General features: G+C 41.5%; 1 protein-coding gene across 1 annotated transcript in view; it reads left to right on the top strand.

The window, feature by feature from the left end:
- Positions 1–22188, top strand: part of KSR1 (kinase suppressor of ras 1) — a 143990-nt gene that overhangs the window by 664 nt on the left and 121138 nt on the right. The gene's annotated exons all lie outside the window — the stretch shown is intronic.

Raw genomic sequence — 22188 nt, forward strand, 5'->3', positions numbered from 1 at the left:
TGGCCCCCCCCCCCCCCCCCCCCCCCCCCCCTTTTCTCTGAAGGCCTGTTTGCCAGGGAAATGCTCTCTTTTGTTTTCCTGCAGCTCTAACATCTGACAACACAGACCTGGAGCAGGGCTCAAAGGGTTAATACCACTTGCATGTGAGTAGGGAGCAATCCCTGACATGGTCTAGGGTAGCCACATCCTCCTCTGTTTCCTTCAGAGGTGTTATGCTCTTCATGTGTTAACCCATCATTATCTGATGTGATGTAGGCCAGAGGCTGACCGTCGTTGCATTCAGGAAGCCTAATGGGTCCATTATTGGTGTATAGGAACTGCTTTTTATTGGGAAATATTTTGAGGTTCTTGACAGTTGCCGACTTGAGGGACTCATGTTAGAGCAACCTTTCTCGCCCTCTTTACTCAGAAGGAACCCTTGAAATAATTTTCAGACCTTGAGAACCTCTTGTAAATTATATTTACAGCTTGTGGTACATTATGGTGATCGCTTGGTTGTAGCTGTAGCAATAAAGGAATAACAATAAGCATGACTTGTACTGATGAGGAAGTCAAGAAAAGAAATACTGTGAAAACTTTGTATCTTTACTTTGGTGGTGGGTGAGAGAGGTAGGTTGGTAAGGGAAGAAGGCCCCCCCCTTCCATTGGCGGCAAGGAGGCCCTTCTTCCATGCAAGGCAAGGAGGCCCCCCTTCCATTGGCAATGTCTGAGAGAGGTACCCTGGTATATTGATGATCAGTGGGAACAATGGCCTATTACATTGGTAAACAGTGGAAAGAATGCTCCTTTCATTGGTTGACAGTGGGACAAATACCCCCTTACAGACAGCTGAAAAGGTTACTTACCTGACCCTACACTGTTGGCTCTGTTGCATGAAATCAGGCTGGAAATTAGTGATAAACTTGGGCTTGGTGTGAACCCAGTTCGCCCAAGGCCACTCAAAACTGACTGCCACCGCTCCCTTTCTGCCCAATTAGTTGCGGAGAGGAGCATTCCCTGCTCCACAACGATACATCACAAAGGGGCGGGAATGCCACTGCCACCTCTGAATGGGCCAGGAGGAAGGTGACAGTCACAGTTTTGAGTGGGCTTGGCTGAACACACGCAAACTGGGTTCACACCAAGCTCAGCCTCATTAAGACACGGAAATTGATCCACTACTGCTCTCTTCTCAAGGAACCTCTTGCAAACTCTGGAGGAACCATGGGTCTCCACAGAACTCTTGTTGAGAAAAGCAGAGTTAGATTGTGCAAATTGGGTCAAAAATGTCCATTACCATAATAGTTTTCATCAATATTGCTCACATTTGGGCATATTCAGAATTCAAATGTGTGCTGCAACCTGTAGCAACCAATCAGTACTATCTCTGAACTTCCTAATGTGAAAATAAATCTAGTAGCTATGGGTTGCTGTAGTTTGTATAGATCATTATATAGCCTTACTGAACTATATATATATAATCCAATTGATGCAGGCATGCAGCTTATATTTACTTTCATGATGAGGAAAGTGGGGAACCTCTTGAAGGCTGCCAACACTTCCATATGATTTTTACCATCTTTGACGTCCAGCTCTTGTCTGTTTGTTTCACAACCCTTGTTCAGTTGTCACCGAATAGTCGTATGTTTGCTAGTTTTAAATAAATGTTGTTGTTTATATGAACTTTTATATTTGGTGTCTGTCTCTATGAGCTTTGTTTTTATAGGAATTTTCCATTTCAGCTGAGTTGTTTGATAAAACTCTTGATCGCACCCTGCAATGCAGCTCTTGGGACCTTTTTAATGATGTAACACAGCATGTTGGTGAGAACAGATCCTACTGGAAACAATGGATTTTCTCACAGCCATGCATTTGTTTACGCTGGAAAATGTAACAAAATGCATCTGATGTGAATGAGCCCTTCAGTTTAATAACTGGGTGACCCACTCGGGAAAAGACCATCAGAGTTGTAGACCTTTTTGTCATATTATGTATAAAACACCAAGTCACCAGCCAGGGATGTCTGCTTATTTTAAATGCCAAATATGATGTAACAGTTTACTGGGTTTAGTTCTTCACAACAATGTTTGGATGATTTTCAGTCTGTTATCAGTCTTATGAGACACATGGTATGAATATTTGAAACAGGCAGCTCTGGAATAGTATGTTGCAATATGGTTAGGATGTTTTTATGTACTTGGTATGGTTTTCATTTCTGTGAGTTGTAAAAAAAACAAAACGCAGAAACTTGTGTCCTGTATGTCAACAAAGAGCTCATCCATCTCTGTGATGAACATGCATCATTGCCCAGTGACATTCTTCTGAACAATGAGAAAATGCAGTGTGTGATGGACATTTGGGTTTTATAGAAGTGCAAGCAATATCTGCTGTTGGGGATGACCAGAGATGAGTTGTCTCCTTGGTGACCTGTGCAGTTTTTTTGCTGATGTGGGGTGAGCACTACTGGGGGAGTTGCTTTCATTAGCAGTAATATGGATAGAGGTTTTTATTCTTCTATTTATTTTCTGCAGTATTAAAGGAGACCTTTAGGCAAGCAGCAGCGAAAAAGTTGAAAAGTAGATTTGTACAAACTCTTTTACCTGCCAAAAGATTTGTAATTCTGCTCTACCATTTTTTAGATTCATGTACCCTTGCAAGACAGCAGAACCAGGTCTATGCTTTTCTCCTCTGCAGTAAAAAAAAAAAACTTGGTCAAGTATTTGCTCCAACCTGTAATTGGACAACAAAGGGGCATCAGCACATTGATAGGGTCATCACTCCGCAGTTTTCTTTTATCAGCAATCTCTGTGTAAGATTTATAGCACTGCTGTAGACATGGTGCTGCCCTTCTCCAGCAGACCTGATACACAGGGGATTACAGGAGGTTAATATAAACAGTGGTACTGTTTTAAAAGTGTTCATTTTTTTTATTGAATATATTATGTTATTTAATATGAATGATTTATATCCGCCTTTAGTTCTGCTTTAACCTAATAATTGGGTGTCATAGCTCTTAGCATTGCTAAATACTTAGCAAGGTTTGTTTTGTTATTTTACAAACAATATGACTATTGAAAGATCATTCATGTGATCATCCCACATTTCTGCAGGGTTGGTAATTCCATCGAATCCACAGTATGCAGTTATCAACTGAAGGTATTAACAGTGCGCTCATAGGCCAAACTAAAATTTGTTTAGGCCACCAGACTTTTCTAAGACGGCTTGCTACATATACATATAGCTTGAACAGTAAATGCGTGATCTCTAACAATTTAATTCAAGGCTGGACAAATCCCAGGAGCCAGGTAGAAAATGCTCCTTATTAATGACAGCTGGTGCCTAACTTTCCAGGTTTTCTCTAGTTGTCAATGCAGCTGGCTTCTAAAAATCCTACTGGCTGCTGAATCCCATAATAATTTGCTCATTCTTGACTTTGTGGATTTGGTTATTTTAGGAATAAACTCTAGTGATGTTAAGGCTAAGACATCTTCTGCACTAGGCTCTTAGTGGTCAATGAATTATCCAATGTGGAGGCCTTAAATGATGGACTCCTGGTTTTCTAAATGAAAAACCTGTCCACCATGCTGACCAAAATATTACTGGTTCCTCAGTCACGGTAGGGGTGGGGGGTTAGATGATCTAAGAAAATTTCCATTGTATATACAAATAGAAGAATGGAGTCTGTCATGAGAAAGCCAGAACTAAGGGGAGCCTTATAAGTTTGGACATGACTGACTCGTTGATATTTCCCTTAGGCTCTTTTCCCAGAGCAGTGCTGAAGAGCACAAGACCATGGCTAATGTGTTATTGCTTTGGCAGTTTGCTAGTTGCCAAATAATGCCAGCTAGTTTTTAAAAGATTCTGATACAGTAAAGGCCGATTTTTATGTAATAGGTGTCGTCATGTTTTTATTTGTGTTGAGCTGTGTTTTGAAACCAATCAAGATATAGAATTTACTACTTTTAAAAATGTAGGAAATCTAGTTTTATGACCAGTGAGCTTTTGGAAAGTACTTCGGGGCCTCTGCAGGTCTGTTTTTCTTTAGCTGAGATGGCAAAGGTGTCATTATCATTTTATTAGTGACACTAAACTCAGGAGTTACATCTTAAAAATGCATTCAAGTACCATAACTATTAGCTTGCATTCACACCTAAGTGTCAGCATTTTTGCCTAGCCCATATCACTAATTTTTGCACATTTTTATGTGCGTTAAACACGCGCGCATGAAGACGTTCGCTTGACTGTCAGATCAGGGACATTGCAGTCAATGTGGAAACGCGTGTAGAAATGCCCCAAAGAAGCTCAGGAACTTTTTTTGAGTGACACAAATGGGTGTGAATGGGGGGCCATTGAAATGAATGGGAATTTATGTGCTGACTTAAAGGAGAATTATGAGGCGAGTGATTTTCACTCAGCCTCATAATCTGAGCCGACTTGTGACAATGAAACTGTCACAGGTCGGCTCAGTAGATCGGGTAGTGAGCAAACACATACCGGCACTCACTCACTTCTCGATCCTGTGCTGGCAGAGAGCCGTGACAGGGGAGGGACTGGATTCCCCCCTCCCCTGTCCGATCCTCCAGCACTGACTGGCGGAACGGACAGGAAAAGGGGGCGGGTACAGCTGGCTCTGCCTCTAGATAGGCAGATCCAGCTGTCACTCACGCAGCTGGGTGGATCCAGACATAATTGTTGGGATCCGTTCCCGCTGCGACGTCTCAGTATACTGCGAGCTGTAGCTTGCGGTATACTGAGCTTTGGGTGACGGGAGGACGGTAGTTTGTGTCCTCCCGTTACCCTTAGGAGAATTATGGGGAAAAGCCCTAACCCCATAGTTTGCCTTTAATAAATGTATCTTATTTGTGTATAACTCGGCTGTAGATCCTCATATCATCTCTGAATTGGTGCTGGTACTATCCTTCCTTCTGGAGGGTGGCTGCTTTTGTTCCCCATGGTCCCTGTGTGTGTTGTAAAGTAGGCCCGGCTCCAAGCTCACTCCCATGTTGGACTACAATCCAAGGTTTAGTTTACTGATTCATATATACTTAATTTTTAAGAAGTCATTTTTTATTTACTTTTTTCTCCAGCATGGAAAAAAAAAATGCAGATTTAAAAATCAAATGGTAAATATCCCATCTCAATTAAATATAATTCCTATTAAGGCTACTCCCCCTTTATCCCCATCGGGACATGTCTCAGATTGTGTAACACCATAATGTTGATTTTCATGGTTGAACGTCTATCTTTTGTTATGTTAAGCACCTTGTTTGTTTTGACTTTGTACTCAGTCAATAAAGAATAAAAAAACAAACAAACAAAAAAAACACCAACTACTCCCCCTATTTCTTAAACTGTTTTGATAGGGACAAGTAATAAGAGGAATCGCCTCTCCCCAGTGGGGTCAAAGACAGAAATATAGACCTGACGTACATTTACAAATTCCAACTCTATCCAAAACTACAAAACAAAAGTTTGCTGAAGAATGACTTCTGACCAAACTAATCAAGATCGTCTTGGTGTGCCTTGGTCATGTGACATTTGTTTTGTTTACATCATTTAGTAACCCATCCTCACACCTTAGTTTCTCTTAAGTGACCTGAACTGATGCATTTCTTTGTGAACTCAGCCCTCTTTCCTTCTTTTGTTTTTTATAAATTGAAATGGCTATTAGGCATGGCATGTACGATCCAGTCTGCTTCATATGTATTGATGTTCTGCAGCTCTGGGTGTGTTACACAGTTGAGTAATGGAAACATTTCTGTCACTTTTAGAAAAGGGTGAGTTCCCAAAGCATGTCTTGTTAGCGCCCCACTGTTTCCCTACAGGCGGAACCATGGACATTGTATGATAGCAGATTATTTAGCATCAATGTGAAATATGTGACAGATCCTCTATGACTGGCTGGAAGCCTAGGTGTTCACGTTCTAGCCTTGATTACGATGTTGACATGTCGGGCTGCATATTTTTCAGTGACGGGACAAGAAATACCTAGCACCAGCGTGCAGTCTGAGGTCACAGGTTTGTCTAGATTTCTGACCATTTTGAATCATACTTTATGAGATGAGTCAGAGGTTTTGTCATGACTGTTCGCCAGTCTGTTCTGAGAATGTTAGAAACGATTTCAATAAAACCCTGCCTTTAGGAAATAGGACGACTGGAGAGAGAGATGCGTATTACTGTCTATAGCAATCAGGCGATAGCCTGCGTCATTTTCTAAATGGCACTGAAACAACGCCATATTTTGTAAATGCTCAGGTATGTTTTCATTAAAGGTCACTGGGTCAAAGTGTCTTATGGCATATAGCAGAGGCTTAAAGCTGAAGTTTAATCTGCATATATTTTGCCTTCCTTGGTCTCACCTTTCCCCCTTGATCAGTATTATTGAATACATTTATCTTAAAACCTTTCTGTTTTCATTAGATACCTTATTTTAGGCCAGGTGACATCATCACTTGGTCTTTGTGCTTCTCTATGCAATGCAGGAAGACTGTCGCTGGGAGGGGCCAATAAGGTGCTGTACATAGTTTCTTAAAAAAAACTTCAGTACTCCTCTCAAGAACCCTCAGCTCTAATGCAGGCTGCCATCCAAGTGTGTTACCAACCTCCTTCTAAAAAAAGCCATTTGTTTGGCTATTGGGCACTATTCACACTTGAGCTTTTTTTTGTATTTGTCCTGTCGAATATCAGATGTGAAATTTTTTTTTTAAAATTATGATTATTATTAACCATTTAGAAGTTAGTTACTAGGCACAAAAAGTGTGTTGTGCATTTTCCTTAGGTGCCCCTGTTAAAGCCCTCCTGTTGGGGCCAAAACACTCCCCTCTGCCCAAGGTCATGTACCTTTTTGCCACAAGCGGCAGAACACTCAGGTGGGAACAGGAGAAAACAATCCCATTGTTGTAGTGCTCAGTTGTGAATGGGGCCTTATGCAGATCAACTGGAATACATTATTTCCGATTGACCCTGGTCAAAGTATGCTGGTCAGGAACTTCCGAGAACAATCGGGAATCCTTATTTGTATTCTTGTTGCTGGTCAGAGGTTCAAAGTATTCAAGCTAGAGGCAATTAGTATTTTCAGAAGAGGTCAGCAGTGGCAGCCTCCAAGTTTCTGTCAGGAGCTCGGCTTCCACAATGCAATTGGATTTCACTCATGTACTTTCAAACAGCATTATATTGTAGGTAGGGATGCCCCAATACCATATTTTCCAGACCGAGTACTCCCCGATAAGTTACAGATACTTTTTTTTATGTTTTTATTTTAGTGTGTGTGTGTGTGTGTGTGTGTGTGTGTGTCATAAAAACAAATGATTTTAGGAAAGTGGTGGAGCACCAGAGCCCGGTCGCAGCTGAGATCCTGGTAGTTCTGCCACTGCCTTCAAGCTGTAGAGGGGTTATAGAGTACTACAAATAGTGATAATTATACTGTAATCCGGAATGGAAACCAGCTATGGAGGACTAAAAATCCCAGCAATATATTATACAGCAATGCAGATTTTTAGTCCTCCATAGCTGGTTTCCATTCCGGATTACAGTATAATTATCACTATTTGGCAATTTACATACTCTGTGCTGGCCGGATGTCTCCAGCGGAGGATCTTGGAAGGGCCGTGCGGGGTCTCACCAGGGGTCTGGAGGGTCTCATAGGGTTCCACAGAAAGAGTAGGAGATTTGCAGCCTGTGCTGTAAACCGGCGCTTTGTTGTTCACAGGCAGGCTGCCAGGGTCCCCAGCAAGCGTGGGACCTCAGGCGTCCAATTGCATAAAAAAAATGTAAAGCGCTGATATTGGCGTTTAGTATTGGGCATTTTCACAAGTACTCGTAAAAATGCCCAGTATTGGCACCGATACAAGTATCGGTGCATCCCTAATTGTAGGCATAAATTCTAAGTAAACGAGTGTCAGTTCAGTGTTTTGCACTATGGTGGCTATGTTGTATGAGCAGGAAAGGCACCCAGTCATTTTGATGTAGTAGGTCCACAACACTCATACTAAAAACATGAGTGGGATTTTTAGTTAAAGCACAGCTGGAGGGCCATTGTTGCCCACGTCTGCTGTAAGATGTTGCAGCGAAGCATGCCATGTAGAGTTAATGAAGGAATGCTTCAATTGTTCCTGCAGGCATAGTCTTGGTTGTTGTGATGGATCATGCTTTAGTAGGGTTTGGTGGTTTTTAGTCACTATATAGGTGTAAGGTAGTTGGACAGGTTTTACATGTTTGTATTTCATACTTACGACTGCCGTGATTCCAGTTAGGAAAAGGAAATGGCTAATTAGTGGGACTGTTTAGTTTGTGGTTTGGGTGGAATTTAATGTTCCCAAACCACAAGTTTAACCATATAATTCAGGGCTAGGCAAACTTTGGTCCTACAGCTGTGGTGCAACTCCAAATCCCATGAGGCATTGCAAGGCACTGGCCGCCACAGGCATGACTCTGAGGACGGTGCATGCTGGGATTGGTAGTTTAACCACAGCTAGAGTGCCAGAGTTTGCTTACCCCTGTTATAAATGATCTAGGACAGTGGTGGGCAGCCTTGGCAGTCCCGGTGTAGTGACACTACAAAGCCTCTGGTAGTTCTGGGTGTGGTTGTCAGTCTTGCAATGCCTCATGGGACTTGTAGTTCCACAACAGCTGAATGTCTTAGGTTGCCTACCCCCGATCTAGCATATCTTGCTTCTTAAAGCTTTTCTGTGGATTTTGACAGCATATATTGGGTACTACAACAACCCCTATAGTCTGGACTGCCCCTGTGTAATATTGTGGCTAGCAGCACAGATTTTAATTTTGCCACTGTCAACACACTTTTTTTTTTTTTGTGTTCTGCAGGCAATGTCTTTCACCAACATAAAGACATTAGGAAATGATCAAGTACAGTGTCTTCCACTCCCTTTCTCATGTGAAGTGCTTAAAGTCAGAAATTGCTTAGCAAGTGTTGTAAAAGCGATGTCACTTATGTAATGACAACACCCTTTAGACATACTTATGGAAGCCTGGCGAGGTGGTGCCCTTGTTACTGCTCCACAGGATTGGAAAGATATTGTTAACAGTTAGTTCTGATAATCTGCTTGGGAGTCAAAGTTGTATTCCACACCAAGTGACCTTTACTGAACAGACCTCAATGATGACATCACGTCACTTACTTAAAGCTGTTAAATGCTTATCTGTGGCGTGGTGGCACAAAGTACTCTAACCTATTTAAAGGGAAAATATCATGAAGCCATGATTGTGAAAGTCTCCATACTAAGAAGAGCAAGCTATCTTTTAGCTTTGCAGTAATCATATGAGTCCTAAGTATTTCCATGGTAGGCTTTTAAGGGGAATTTCACTTTGTTTTCTCACAATACAAAATGATCATGACCGCTACTTTGTAGTATGTTCTTAAAGAACAACCCCACATCTCTTCTTTAACAACACTCAGCAGAACTGCATGGGTTAACTGCTCGTTTTGGTCTAGGGAGGAACATAAAAAGGTTTTCTCACCCAATCATCCTAGCCGGCTTGTTCTTAGACCAGTCCTTGGAGCCTCTCTCTCTAAGGTACAAAGTGTATAGGACGTGAGGACACTGAGGGCTGGTGCAGACTTTGGCACTCCCAGGAAGCACGTCCCGGGACTGCGCGATCGTGTGCGATTGCACACAGTAGTTGGATTGCGGCACCATTGATTTACATGGGGTTACAGCCGAGCGGCAATCGCTGGAAAAATATTTTCTTTTTTTTGCAACCGCGAACGTGCGCTATTGCAGGGGCAAACTGCCTGGCTCGACTGGGGTGCCATTAGAAAATAATGGCACCGCCAGTGCGATCAGTGGTGGTGTGCGACTCGCTGCCCATCCGCCCGATTTTGTGCACGATTGGCGCACAGTCATGGATCACGCAGGTGTGGACCTAGCCTCAGGGACATACCATTGCTGCAGGAGGAGACAGGCTGAAGGAAATGCTGTAACAGCTGGCTGACTCGGAGGATCGTGTGAGTATAACTTTATTTTCCTCCCTAGACAAACCCAGCAGTAAACCTTTGCAGTGCAGGGGTAGCCCCACTGCAAGGGTTAATTACAATTTTGTTCGGAGTTCTTTAAAGTAATCGGGCTAAAAGGAGCTGGAAGTTGGCATAAACCCTTCCCATGGACACAAGCAATATTTAACCCTTTTCTTTAACACATGTATATGGATAATATATATTTTATGCCTAAGTGTGTTTTTTTAAGCAGAACTAAGCCCATGAAGTGCAACTGAAGCCACAACTTTTTTATTTTTGATAAGGTGGGGAGGGACTAGAACATCTTTCAGGTTTTTATTGAAGACCTAAAAAAGGAGCGCCAGTAATAGACTCAAGATTCCAAAAAACGTATTGGCTCTGCAAATGGCGACCAGAAAATATGCACACGTTCAGGTATCCCCTTCATCAGGGCATAAAAAAGAGCAGCAGTTAAAAAATTAGCCCTAGCTACTCCCTAGCTACTTGTTTTGATCTAGGGTCTAAAATAAAACCGATATACTCACCCAATCACGGATTCCACCTTGTTGCTAGACCGATTCCCACAGCCTCTTCTTCCCCAGGCTCAAGCAATCTAATCATCCATGACATCATCATGCCTTTACAGCCTATTACATGTGAAGACACAGAGGGATATTCCTCAGCCGCAGAGAAAGGTGAGCAATCGCTGCCGCGGGATCGAGGCTCGGGTGAGATTTGTGAAGAGGTGCCAGAAGCTCATAGCTGATTGGTTTCCATCTGCACAACTGCTGCAGAGTTTGTCTGCTCCAGTCCTAGTACCGTATTTGCCGGCGTGCAAGGCGACTGGGTGTATAAGAAGATCCCCTAATTTTCCAGTTAAAACATAGGTTTTGGGTTTTACTCATCGTATAAGACTACCCACCCCCCCCTTCCGAGGCTTCAGATTTCCTTCTTGCTGGAGCCATGATGGGGTCTTGTTTACCAGCCAATTTGTTTAAATACACCCACTAATCTGTCAGCTCGCTGGATGTGCGGTAACACTGTATGTACTGTAGCTTCGGCTACATACAGTATACCTCACTGAGCCAATCACGGCGAGCAATGTATTCTATTAATGAATACAAAGCTTGCTCGGATTGGCAGAGGTTGTGTACATCGCTCACCGTGATTGGCTCAGCGCGGTATACTGTATGTAGCCGAAGCTACCGTACATACGGTATTACCACACATCCAGCGGGCTGACAGATTGGGGACGTTCGTTTTGGGCCAGTTTGGCCCAAACGAACTAAAGGTTCACATTGTATACCCTGCGTATAAGACGACCCCCGATTTTCGGGGGATGTTTTTAAGTATAAAAAGTCGTCTTGTACGCCGGCAAATACGGTAAATACCTCTCTCTCTCGATATATAGTCTATCTATCTATCTATCCCGTAGAATAAATTAGTAGCAGTTGCAGGTTTCTGTGTGCCACACAATAATTGCTTTACTGTTTATCTTCATTAAAAAATCCACCCAAATTAATTATACCTAATTTTTTTTTGCTATCATTTAAAAAAAAGAGATTGTATTAAGTAACTAGATACTAAATATGTGAAGAAAATTGCTGTAAAACCGCAAAAAACTACGGTTCCTGAAATTGCCCAAAACGTTTACATCTCGTCAATTTATAGCTAACTGTTAATGATGACCCTAGAATTATTGCACCATTTCCATCTTTTGCGGCAATACCTAATGTGTGGCACAAATGCACACATTTGTGTTTGTATGTTGGAGGGGGGTGCTTTTTTACTTATTATATATTTTTTTTAATTATTTATTTTTACTTTATTGCTATCGCAAGGGGGCTGATCGTGATGGCATCTTCATTAGAGTTAATAGAGAAACAACTACACGGCTATAGCTGACAGTAATATTGGTTTAGGTATTTGCTCTGTTTATGTACATAGTTACAGGTCAAAAGACAATGTGGTCATTCGATTTTATAATCCTTTTTTTTTTTTTTTTTTTTTTTATGCACTTTGAATATTTAAATCAAGCTAGATTTCAATATTCAATATTGAAAATGGCTGAAAGCAAGAGTCAAGGGGTTTGAAGTTCCCCTTTTTACACGCTATCTAAAAGTCTCGACTGTTGAACTTTGTCGTTTTGGAGTGTCAGCCTCATAATATTTGTCTAAAGTCTGATCGTGTCACATTTTAAAACCACAGTGAAATTGCCTGTTAAATTCCTCTTTATTTTCACAGATACAATGTGCACATATCAACTTTGGTATGGTGCTTTTGTTTTGTTGTTTCCTGAAAATCTGCCGCAGCTTAGTTGCTAAGACAAACTGTAGTGTAGTTTCAGTGAGAACATATTTTCAGAAATTGCTTTAATGTTCACCTTTTTAAAAGTAATTTCTGATGCTATTTTCTTCCCCTTCACAGACTTGCTGTATCATATTTCCGTTATTGTATAATATACACAGATGAGCATTTTCTCCTTCTTATGGCTGGCTGCATTTTACTGCTACCCCTTTGGCCTCTGTGTTCAACAGGTGCTGATATGAAATTTACTGGTTTACATTTTGTCATATTTGTATTTATTTATTACAGGTATTGATATAGCTCCAACAATTTTATGAAGCACTTTACATACTACAAATCAGTCCCTGTCCTCAATCGAAGATCCCTATCTCACATGCACACATACAGGGTCAATTAACCTTCCAGCATGTCTTTTGGAGTGGGGGAGGAAACCGGAGTACCTGGAGGAAACCCACCTAGCACAGGGAGAACATGCAAACTCCTTGCAGATAGTGATCTGGCCGGGATACAAACTGGGTACCCCCAGTGCTGCAAAGCAGAAGTGCTAACCACTAAGCCACTGTCCTGCCCCACTAAAGAGAGTCTGTTGTTTTCAGGCTGTCAGACCTGACTGGTAGACACTCATTGAGAGAGAGGAACTGAAAGACATAAGACGAAATCTAATGACGAAAGAAAAAAAAGCAAACGGTACACACATGAAATTGCACGTTTATACTGATAAATTGCAGATCCTGGCTGCCAGCATTGCTTTATCTGACTTTCTGGTCACTCTTAGCTCCACAATATTCCATTCCAAGGAAGTCACAAAAGACTTGGCGGTGTCATTTCTTGATGGTGTATGCATGTAGCATGTAAATTGATCTTAAAGGAGAACTATGCGGTCAGGGCTTTTCCCCATAGTTCTCACGGTAACGGGAGGACACAGACTAGCGTCCTCCCGTTACCCTAAGCTCAGTATACCGCGAGCTACAGCTTGCGGTATACTGAGACGCCGGAGCGGATCCAGACATCGATGTCGAGATCCGCTCAGCTGCGTGAGTGACAGCTGGCTCTGCCTATCTAGAGGCAGAGCCAGCTGTACCCGCCCTCTCCCCCGTCCGATCCGCCAGTCAGTGCTGGCGGATTGGAGCGGGGAGGGGGGTATCCAGCCCCTCCCCTGTCGCGGCAGAGAGCCTTTACAGGATCGAGAGGTGAGCGAACGCCGGTATATGTTCGCTCACCTCCCGATCTACTGAGCCGACTTGTAAAAGTCTCATTGTCACAGGTCGGCTAGAACTATGAGGTGAGTGGAAATCACTCATCTCATAGTTCTCCTTTTTAAGAGTAGATGATTAACCTGGCTGTTTTATGGATCATGCAACTTTAAATAGCATATCTTTTTAATGGACAACTAGTACAAGACTTATGACTTCTTTGATATAGAGCAAGACATAACTGTGTATAGAGCAAATGCCAACATATGTAATAACAAAGCATAGAAACAAGGTTTTTAAAACATTAACACACATCAATAAGATTTGCATTGAAGTCAACCAGTATACGTCAAGTAGCCATAGATAAGTGGTGGTGTAGGCTCTAGGGCAGGGGTGGGCAAACTTCAGCCCTCTAGCTGTGGTGAAATACAAATCCCATCATGCATTTATTTCTGGGAGTCGTGGCTGTCAGAATTTTTGCAATGTCTCATGAGATTTGTAGTTCTACAACAGCTGGAGGGCCAGAGTTTGCCTACCCCTGCTCTAAGGCTTGTTCACGCCACGTGCGTTGAGCAACATCTCGCTGCACACCACCACACTGTATGGTGTGAACAGGGTGCATAGAAAACAACAATTGTTTTCTATGTGCCTTAGTGGACAGTGGTCTCTCTGCATAGCTTTAACATGCCCCGTGCTGAGTCAGAGCTAGAACTCTCAAGTCACCAGGAAGCATGTGCTTTACTTATTGCACAGAAAAAAAAAAAAAAACGCGGGGGGGGGGGGGGGGGGCATTGGACCTCTGCAGAGAGACCACTGCTTTTACACAGAGAAGAAGGTCCTTCTGCAGTGTCCTGGCAGGGGACAGGCTTTTCTACTCAGGCTGTAGCTGCTGTCTATAGAAATGAACTGTACGCCTTTGAACATCTTCTGATTTGATGCACTTTTGAACATATTTGGCTGATTTTAAACTCGAAGATCAGTTGGAATTTAAAAAGGAACTTTAGCCACCAATTTAAGGTCTCCCAACTTTGTCATGCCAACTGTCAAGGGTGTCAGCGTGCTTATTTCAGCTCTTAAATCAATTTTCAGCCCCCAGGGCAGGTTCACACCATTTCTCTGGACCAGATCTGGTCCAGAAAATGGTGTGAACCTGCCCACAGTTCCAGTGCATTCCACACCAGACAAAATGAGACCTGCAGTATTTTTCTGGTCTAGAACAGACTGCGCTGCTGTAAACAGAGGCCAGAAATAGCATTGGAATAGCATTAGGATGCATTTTGGGTCCGGGAACAATCTGGTCTGGTCTGGATATGATCTGAATGTGGTGTGAATGGGCCCTCAAATGGCTGGTGTCATAGCTGATCACATGTGCAGCATTATGGCAAATGCAATCCAAATAGAGGTTATGACAGTACCTTCCTTGCCTGTAGGGGCTAAGGAGGTTGTAGTTCCGCTTTAAGCTGGTCACTGTATCTGTATATCAAAGAAAATATAAAAACACTGTTCTGTCCCTTTTAACTAAAGGCATGCTTTTACATGTGTTGTAATACATGAGCCAGACCCTTTTTTTCCTTTGTGCACGGAAAAATATAGTGAGGGAAATGTATCAAAACTAGAGCAGACAGAATCTGGAGCAGCTGCCCATAGTAACCAATTAGCTTATCTCTTTCATTTTCAAAGCTTAACTGAACAAACTAAAGATAGAAGCTGGTTTGTTGCCATTGGCAACTGCTTCAGCATCTGTGTGCTCCAGTTTTGATAAATTCCCCTCCATTGTATACAGTAGACCAGGGGTGGGCAAACTCTGGCCCTCCAGCTGTGCTATAACTACAAATCCCAACATGCTTCTGGGAGTCATACCTGTAACTGTCAGTCTTCCAATGCCTCATGGGACTTGTAGTTCCATAACAGCTGGAGGGCAGGAGTTGTCCACCCCTGCAGCAGACACTTGTAAAAATGCGTGCTGAACCCCACTTCAGTTGGTCTGAACTGCATGAAAGCTGCAGATATTAAAATACATAAGCAGACGTGTGATTGGACCATAAAGGTAAGGATTTCCCCTTTTTGCGGTTTGCCAAGCACACTCTAAAACTGGCAGACTGCAGCTGTACATTGCTAATGAATCTATTTATTGAAGAGTGGGCTGTTTGATACCATGGTGAATTTCTGCTCTTACTAAAAATGTCTGGGATATAATGAGTCTGAGTGGGAAGGACTGTTGTGTACCAAATTGTATTTTTGTTGAGATGTCAGCAGCTTTCAAATTCTTGGTGCCTGCTGGATTTTCATCTAGAAATACTGAACTGTCTATTTGAAAACAGGATTTCACGTTCCTGTCTAAATTTGCTTGGCGAATAGGCATACATGTGTAGATCATTCATTGGCAGCTATTTAAAAGGTCGCAGTGCAGTATTCTGTGCCTTTAGACAAGAACATAGAAATATCTTAGATGCATACACCTATATGTACATATATAATAAATTAGGATGTTGGCCTCATTCAGGTTATACATGGAACAATTATAGACTAAAGAAAAAAGCAAGTAATGCTTTGCGGCTGAAAAAAACCTGGAGGGACAGGGCAGAGCTGGCCATAGACTAGTAGATTCCTTTTTTTTTTTTTTTGTCCAGCCCGTGGGCTGAACAAAATAATGTAAAGGGTTCCTTTTATCCACGCTAAATGGACAAATCTCCTGCTGAGGCTATAGTACTTTGATAGATCACATGAACATTGACTGCATCCAACCGGCTGCAGTCACTGTTCGACAGAGCATTTTTCATCCTCCTCCTGCTATTTTTAGATCGAAGGATGTCAGGTGGGAGGCTGCGTACAGGGCCACCCACAGAGCAAATTTCTGCCGCTTCTTGATACATTGCGCTGTGCATGGACAGCCTAAAGGAGAACTCAGGGCATATCAAACATTAACCCTTGCAGTGGGACTATCCCCCGCCCTGCAAGGATTAAGTGCTTGTTTTGGTTTAGGTCTAAAATAAAAAATATTGTAGAGCACTGTGCAAACTGTTGCGCTATATAAATCCATTATTATTATTATTTATAATAATAATAATAATAATAATAATAATAATAATAATTTACTCACCTGATCCTCAGTCCTGCGGTGGTGACCACTCACCTCCGGCTGTAAAATGTTCCTCTGCATCCTCGTGTCCAATATAAGTGAATAGACGTGATGATATCCCGTGTCCTTAGATCACTGGACCAAAGGGAGAAGAGGCTGCCAGCTCTGTGGTTCATGTGAGTATAGCTTCTTTACTTTTGCCCCTAGATGAACATGAGCACTTAACCGTTGCAGTACGGGGGTAGCCCCACTTCAAGGGTTAAAGATAATTCTACCCTGAGTTCTTTAAATGTAATAAAAAAACCATCACTTTTTATTAGTGTGTGTGTGTTCCTTATCTTGCATTTAGTCTGGCTTTCCTGATTTCTTAAGGAAAGTGATCTTGTTATCTCTCTGTGCTCATGTTATGGTGGTACAAGTCTGCTTACAGGATGTGGAGCACTCTTCCCTGTACAGTCAGTGTCTGAGAAGTTGAAGTAGATCGGCAGTTTCTAATTTTAGCCTGCATTGTTTGCAGCGTTTCCCTCCTCTGTGTCTACAATACTACAATATACAAATGAACCTCTAATCTACCTATTATGACTTTCTCTAAAGCTCCTGTAGTTAGTTAGGTTTACACTTGTATGCTGGAAAACTAAAGTCACAGCTGTGGTCTTATTTTATGGTCTTTCTCCTTTTTACTGCATAGCTGTTACTTATTTCATGCAGTTGCTAGACCAGGGCTGGACAAATCCCAGAAGCCAGGTAGCCAATGCTCCTTAAAAATTACAGCTGACTACTACTAATTGAGGTTTTCTCTAGTTGTTAATGGAGCTAACTCTTAAAAAAATCCTGCTGGCTCCTGGATAGGACAGACTGACTTCTGAATTCAATATTAATTTGTCCACCTCTGCATTAGATGCAATAGAGCACGCAGCACCCCTGTGTCAGTCTCTGTGCATACAAATGTAGGTCAGTGCAGAGCTGTGCCTAGCCCAGCTATTGTATATTTAGTGCACCCGTTGAAAATGAGCAGTTCAGAGGTGTTTAGCAGAAAATACACGTCAAGCTTTCCCTATTGGTCCTTGTGGGAACAAAGCCAATGGGGTTCATGTGTGTTGATGTCTTTTTGACTATGTCCTACTGTAAGTGGATGAACAAGCAAATCATCCTGTTTATTAAGTATTTCATACCATATGCTACAGGGTTGGACTAATCCCAGGATCTAGGACTAATCCCAGGATCCAGGAAGCCAATGTTCCTCGAAAATTAAGGCTGGCCCCTCACTTAATTTTGAGGTTTTCTCTAGTTATGGTCAATGGAGCTGACTCCTAAAAAGATCCTGCTGGCTCCTGCATTGGACAGACTGGCTACTGAATCCTATATCAATTTACCGTATTTGCCGGCGTATAAGACGACCCCCGATTTTTTTGGTGGATGTTTTAAGGTTTCAAAACCCATCTTATATGCCGGCAAATACGGTATCCACCCCGATTATACCATATTAATGTGAAATTCTGTATTTTCACTGGGGGAACAAATAGATGACATCTGATTTTATAATTATCTATAGTCAAACACTAAGGATAAATCCGTATTTTTATATTGAATTTCCATAAGTTTGATCTACTAATAACCATAGAGTAGATAGAACTAGAGGTTTGTTAACTTACTTACTGAAGATGCTTGTAGGTTGTACTGACACAAATTCACTCAGCCCTGTAAATATGTTCTTCCTTGTGTCACAACCCTTAAAAAGCCTGCCATCTGAACTACAACTCAACGTCTGAACAATGTAACATTATCACTGCTTGCTGGAAGCAATGCATGATGGGCCATGTAGTCCTGAGAAATCAAGATTACATCAGATGAAGCAGCAGGGAAAGAGATGCAGAGCACACTTGGAGTCCAGGAAGTTGATGAGTGATGTGCAGATGGAAGGCAGCACTCACTACAGAAAAGGGATTTTTTTCAAGTAAACTTTAAATGCTTTATGAAAAACAACTTTGGTATGTATTACTATTACAACACTGATGTGATAACAGGATAGTATATGCTGGGACTTTACAACTCTTAACTCATATGAACGTGTATGTACATTTATGTAACTGTAGGCAAGACAGTACAAGTGTATTCTAGGATTACATTAAGGATTGGGGAAACATTACTACATATCTGTCCATAAAAAAAGATGTAGCAACTTGCATGATGATCTTAGCCCTTGTGTAAAAACTGCTGTTGCGTGTAATGCATACAGTATGTAAAAGCTCAGTAGCACATGTAAACCACATCACAGAGCATAGCTGTGGATAGAGCCTTAGTCAGATAATATAGTTTAAGTTCTCACATATAACTGCTGAACAGACAACTCATACTGAAAGCCAAAGCTGCACTTGTTTGGACTCTATTTGAATGCGATAAGAGAAGAGTTTGGCAGTTGCTCTAATTTTTAGATTGAGGTTACAGATGGAGGTCGCCATGGAGGCTTATCCCATCCACATAAGATAACAATGAGAGCTTTCAACTAATTTGACTTATTATAGGCTTAATTCACAAAGCTTCACAGGAGGATACATTTCTATAATTTCAGTCATGTGACTGTCATTTTCAAACCTCATTGGACTAATTTTTCCTAATTAAGTGTTTATGTTGGTGTTTTAGCTTTGTGAATTTAGACTTATGTCTTTTTTTTTTTCTGAACAGAATTAAGTATACGTTCTGGAGCAGCAGCATCTTTAGAGAGCAATGTAAAAGGTAACACACGCGTCAAAAAACAAAACATTAGCAGGCTGTGTACTCAGTTATCACTTGCACATCATATTTTACCAATTCATAGCAGCTTTAGGATTAGTATTTTAACTTTTTAGCCTTATCTTTCCAAGAGCGCAGATTATTTTATCTAAATGTGTACTCTTAATGGCTTCCGATATGGCAGAAAGGGTATTCTTTACATTTCCTTTCTTCAATTCTAAATTCTATATCAAGTTTGAATTGTGAATACATCTTCCTCCCTCGCATATCTCCATATTGACTATCAAGTATGATGGAGATCATTACTGGCCAATAGGAACAGTGGGGGATAGAAGGGCGACAGCCAGGGTACTGACAATGCATGCTTTAGTTCCAGTATCCTTAAGCTGGCCATACACTAGAAGATTTCCCAACAAAAGGTCTTTCTTTATCAATGAAAGATCTTTCTTTACCACCTGATAATGTCATCAGGCACCTGACCTGAATGTCTAATGAAATTTTGTTTTCTTTTAACATTTGATTTCGGAATAAATGGAGTTTCCCAAACGAAAACCATATTTAACTGTTAGAAGTTCGTAGAAAATTTTCCATCCTGTTTTTTCTTTTTGGGTGTTTTTTTTGTTTTGTTGGGTCACTACGTTTGAAAGATGATCAAATTGACCCCATCAACTAATAGAGGGTCATTTGAAATATCTTTTGTATGAAAGGTCGTTCGGAAATCTACTAGTATGGCCAGCTTTAGATTGTCCTGGGATTTAGAGTTCCCTGGAAGTCACTGATGATGATTGCAAGTATTTGAAGTTACCTGTTATTCAGTCAAGCCAGTTTACCATGTTTTACCAGGTCACAGGTCTGTGACCTGGTATATTTTATCATCTTATTTTGTTGTAGACGGTGAATAATCTAAATTGTATTAAGTGTTCACAGGTAAAACATGACTCCTGTTCTTGGTATGGTGACCTTTTTATCTGCATAACAGAACAGACACATATTTCACTCCTTGATGTTGTACCATTCTGTGTCCATCTTGGAAGAGGCGTTGTGTTAAAGAGGAACTTACTCATATCTTCAAAATGACAACAAACTCATCTTTAGAAATGACAATCTACGAACACGTACTTCTAGATAATTGCCGGCTTTGTATTCTTTGCATACTTTTTTTTTCCTCCCCATTGTTCTGACAGTGGCCATTTTTACTATGGGCAGATTACTAGATCTCCCTTTACTTACTGCAACTCTGGCACATGTGACCATACACATCATCTCATGGGAGGAAAATGCCTTTCCCTGAGATCTCATGACATTTAACAGCAATGCTCTGCTGATGTAACTTTCCCAGGATGCAATGCTTGGGCACGATTGCATCATTTGTGCCAAAGAGGACCAGGAAGTGGAAGAAAGTAAATTTAAAGTAAAATAAAAATGTTTGTTTAGCTAAAGAATGTGAGATGATTCATATCCGCATGCGGATCTGAATGCTGATGTGACTTTTAGTAAAGGGGAGTAAAAGTCCACTTTATGAAATTACTATAGCAATATTATTAAATTTCCAAGCTCTGTGCGCAGATAAGGTGGTGTACAGGGACCTTGATTCAGTATTCTGTCTGAAATTCCAAGGTTATCATTGGGAAAGGCCTTGTATTGTGCAGGGCATTTTGTTTCCTAGAAGTGAAACTTTGTTTTTATTCCTTTTTTTAAATAATTATTATTATAAAGTATTTGCATTAGCTGGCAAAAGGCCGATAGCATTGCAAATATAGAATTATATTATGCATCATCAAGGGTGGAACTAATTTTTCAACCGGATTGCCTGTATCTTGCATCTCCACAATATAACCCTTTGAAGCTGCTGCATCTGTCTTGAGCCTCTTTTATCAAACACTTCTCTCCCTGCTCCATTATGTCATTGGCCCCTTCTCACAACTATTAGCATTCTCTGCCATTAATTATTTTTCCCTGAGCTTTATGTAAATCAGGCAAGTAGGTATCTCCCAGAACATCCCTTGGGACTATGACACCACACCCCTAAATTCAATACATAACAAAAAGCGCGATAATGGGGCTTTAAAAGTGTCTATTCATGAATGTGGGATATCATGGCCAAACTTAGTCACGTGATATGATGAGTTGTCATAAATATACATAATAAAGATTTATGACAACTTATCATATCTTGTGACTAAGTTTGTCCATGATATCGAACATTCATGAATAGACACTTTTAAAGCCCCATTATCGCGCTTTTTGTTATGTCCTGAGCTTTATGTGAAAAAACACCTCCCCAGCAACCCTTTTAGATGCGTCTCCAACCAGTCAGAAAATTGCACAGCTAAAGTCTGCAGCACCCAGTGCCCAGCAGGGAAAAGGAGACTCATCTAAACGGATCCTGGTAATGTGTTTTTTCATATATTTCTTTTGAAAGAGATCTGAGACAGCTTGCTGTGATATTTACAGGAGCCTGCTGGCCCCATACACCAAACTTGGAGCAATTGCAGACAGATCTAGCATATTTGTACACTACACTTCAGCTTTAAAGGTAGGCTCCAGGCAGGACATGGTCTAGTGCAGGGGTAGCAAACCTCCGGCCCTCCAGCTGTGGTGAAACTACAAATCTCATGATGCATCTCTCTTCGGGAGTCATGTCTGTGGCTGTGAAAATCTTGCAATGTAGGTCCACCACAGCTGGAGGGCCGGAGGTTTGCTACCCCTGGTCTAGTGACTGTCCCCTTTAGAGTCTTGCTATAGAGACCACATAGTTACTGAAAGATAAGGAAGAAGTTCCCTACGGTGTATGAGAGGGATCATAAAGAAAGAACAGGAGCGACAGGTTGTAGTGTACACAATAAATTCTAGTATTGCCGGTGTACATTTTGAAGTTCTCCAGCAGTAAATGTTGAATAGTTTACCTATTGTGGCTAAATATTCAGCCTTGTCGCAGGAAATGACAC

The sequence above is a fragment of the Nanorana parkeri genome, unplaced genomic scaffold, assembly GCF_000935625.1.
Source record: "Nanorana parkeri isolate BGI_ZX_2015 unplaced genomic scaffold, ASM93562v1 scaffold118, whole genome shotgun sequence".
Classification (NCBI taxonomy): domain Eukaryota; kingdom Metazoa; phylum Chordata; class Amphibia; order Anura; family Dicroglossidae; genus Nanorana; species Nanorana parkeri.